Raw genomic sequence first — 3,265 nt, 5'->3', positions numbered from 1 at the left:
TGTGGGTCACATGAATAATGTTCAGTAGAGAAACCCAGAGATCCTGTGCATCCTTTGCAGGGATGAGAGTCATCCTCAGGGATTGGTGATTGGGGTTCAGGAGGTTGGCTGCTTCTATACACTCTGTGGATGAAGGGCATGATTGAGCTGACAAATGTTTACAGCTTTGATGTCCCAGTTTGTTCTGGGAGGGTTGCAAGATGCAGCCAAGCTGGAGTCCATATACAGTTGAAACCAGATATTTACATTCAAAATGATGCAAAACAATTTTCCCCTTTTAATTTCTGTTATTAAATCAGACTAAACAGTTCTGTTTTTATTTTTTAACCAAAATTATTGTTATATTATTTTTATTACCAGAGTAAAGAAAAAAATTCTCAAAAAAGTTTTTTTTTACTACTTTTTCAGAGTCAGAAGTTCTGACTGAAAAAAACTGTTCACGCTATGCTGTTACTCTGTCTATCACCTTGTGGATATTGGCATCACTTCAAACACATCATACTTGTGTAGCATTATGATAAAATCTAAAAACATTCTTCAAGATATGCAACATGAGAATTCTGGACCCCACTATGTCTGGTTTATCCATCACTTATTTCTAGGTGCCTGAAAGTGAAATTCTTCTCTAAGCAAACATTAAATGCAAGTCCAGCATGGAAATATCTCGACCATCATAGGAGGTTCTGTGTCCCAAAGATGAACATGTGTTGCAACCACAGAATACAAGCAAAAACCTTGTGAAGATGCTGGTAGCTTCACAACAAAACAAGTTCTACATCATCATCAGGTGGACTTTCACGGGCTGAAAGTCCACCTGATGATGAAAAGTGAGAATATATTTTTACAAATGAACTCTGGAACAAATACGTTAGTTTTGGAGGTAACACTTTATTTGAAGGGGGCTGAATAAGACTGTCATGACACTGTCATAAACATTATATAACACCATGAACATGAATAAGCCTTCATGAATATTTATGACTGTTGTCATAAAGCGTCATTCGGTAAATTATGACACTTTTAATACAAAGTTAACATTATTCAAAATGTCTTTGTTATGACAACTTGACATTAACCAAGAAATCATTACTGTTTAAACTTTACCTTTAATAACATAAAGTTACCTCATCTTTAAAGTGCAATCAATAATACTTTTATAACAAATTTATATCAGTAATGATTTCTTTGTTAATGTCAAGTTGTCATAACAAAGACATTTTGAATAATGTCAACTTTGTATTAAAAGTGTCATAATTTATCATATGACGCTTTATGACAACAGTCATAAATATTCATGAAGACTTATTCATGTTCATGACAGGTGTTATGTCATGTTTATGACAGTGTCATGACAGTCTTATTCACCCCCCTTCAAATAAAGTGTTACCTTTTTGGAGACATGTTCTGTTCTCTGATCCAACTGTGTCCAAGTGTTTTGCCATTGTTACATTCTCTTGGAAACCTGAGAACAGCATCCCAAAATAGTGCCAGCTCTATGTTGAGCTTTACATTTCTCAATACTCGACTAAAAGCCAGTCAAAAAAAATACTGTGACTGTTTAGTTTAGCATCTTCTAGTCACAAAGATGTGAAAGATGGGCTGAGCTCAGGCACATCCCGAAAAATAACAACGTGAGGGAACAATATGATGAGGAATTATTAAAGTGACTTCTCAAACATCAGCCCAAAAGTTTAAGCTTTGGGCAAATAGAGCAAAATCCTTACATGGGACAACAAAGTTGTGATAATCACAAAGCTCTAATCTCAACTGATGATGGATTATTTCCTTTTCTGTTCCTCAAAAAGGGGGAGATGTTGTGTACAGTTATCTTTATGTGTAACATATTAACCAATGTGTATGTGGAAGTTGTGATGTGAAGTAAAGTACACGTTAACCTCACCTGCCTCATTCTTGTCATACTAACAAAACAGATTCTACTAGCGTTGACCCTGTATATAGTTTACACAGCAATTCTACCAAATATTACAATGATTGTTGAATTTTGAATTTTAAAATTTCATGAATAAAATGTTATACAATACAAATACAAATATATTTGATCTAAATCAGGAAATGTTTGGTGTGATCTGGGATGGGGGGCCTGGTGGCTCAGAATGTAGGAGTTTGCCTTATAACCTGTGGGAGGGACGACACAGGAGTGACCCCTGCTCTGTCCTTCTCAGTCATGTGTCCTTGGATAAGACTTTCCTCGTCTACTTGTAGTGTCCTCTCGCACATTTTGGAGAATTGCAAGGCACAAGCCCAACCTGAGTTGTGCCTGAAGCTGGGATTGAGATTGGGCCTGGGCATAAAACCAACCCGGCTGGTTTGGAGTCCTTCTCAGCTGTATGGAAATAAATGATTTCAACTGTTTGTGTCTCTAGAGAGCTCTGGTACTTTGGGATTTCTGAACAATTCTGTCTTGCTTGACCTTCTATGCTAATTTTGTGTGGCACAAAGAGGAATATCAAGCTATTTTGAAAGCATTCTAAAAACAGAGTGAAAAAATGAATATCTACCTCATTTCTGTACATCAGATAAAGATTTTAGAGTCCTTAAAATCTTGATATCTTACCTCTTGGTTATGTCTTACTGATTGCTATTAGTGATCATCTAATTTTCTTAAACCTGATCATTTCTTTGTTAAATCATTTTTGTGGCATTGTGCACAAATACTAAATACCAAATTCTATCAAATATTAGAAGAGGAAACACTCTCCACTTCAGTTGGTCACTATGACATGAATCTACATCTGTGTTAGCTTCTTTGTTGCTCAATGCCAGGTTAACTGACATGCTGTTTTTTCACATTGTGAATGTACCCCCCAAAAAAAGAGCTGCTATGGACTCAAATCCTGGTAAATTGTTTTGTCTGCTTGATTTAGTTAATATATCAGTCTTGATATCCAGAACTAAAGTGGTAATACACAGTGTATACAAAAGTTCCTCGTCCTCATGTTGTATATTAAATCACTCTTTTTTTGTCATGCATCTAAACAAGTTTTGCAGCTATATGTTAAATATGGTGGTGCAAGGTTGTGTGTGTGTGTGTGTGTGTGTGGATGTGTTCATATTATAATGTCATCTGAGTTAGATGCATGTTAGATTTAGATGTCATGCATTAGACATCTCTGCCTTGCTAAGGGCAATGGCCAGCTCCAGGTCCTCCTGTTCCTGTTGTCTGAGCCTTTTCAGTCGATCTCGCTCTGCCCGCTCACTCTCTCGCTTGGCCCATTCAAGTTGCTGAGCTTCATTCCCAAACTGG

At 36.6% G+C, this 3,265-nt stretch overlaps 1 long non-coding RNA gene across 1 annotated transcript; it reads left to right on the top strand.

Moving 5' to 3' along the window:
* The first annotated feature begins 1,307 nt into the window (after positions 1–1,307).
* Positions 1,308–2,823, top strand: LOC106937237 (uncharacterized). The gene is made up of 2 exons (XR_001422347.1): positions 1,308–1,958; positions 2,114–2,823. It is a non-coding gene; the product is annotated as an uncharacterized LOC106937237 (long non-coding RNA).
* The last annotated feature ends 442 nt before the right edge of the window (positions 2,824–3,265 follow it).

This window comes from Poecilia latipinna, unplaced genomic scaffold (assembly GCF_001443285.1).
Source record: "Poecilia latipinna isolate Pla-1442-1.1 unplaced genomic scaffold, P_latipinna-1.0 Scaffold2300, whole genome shotgun sequence".
In the NCBI taxonomy this organism is placed as follows: Eukaryota; Metazoa; Chordata; class Actinopteri; order Cyprinodontiformes; family Poeciliidae; genus Poecilia; species Poecilia latipinna.
Note: the sequence above shows the minus strand (reverse complement) of the source record. Positions and strands in the feature narration are given on the sequence as shown.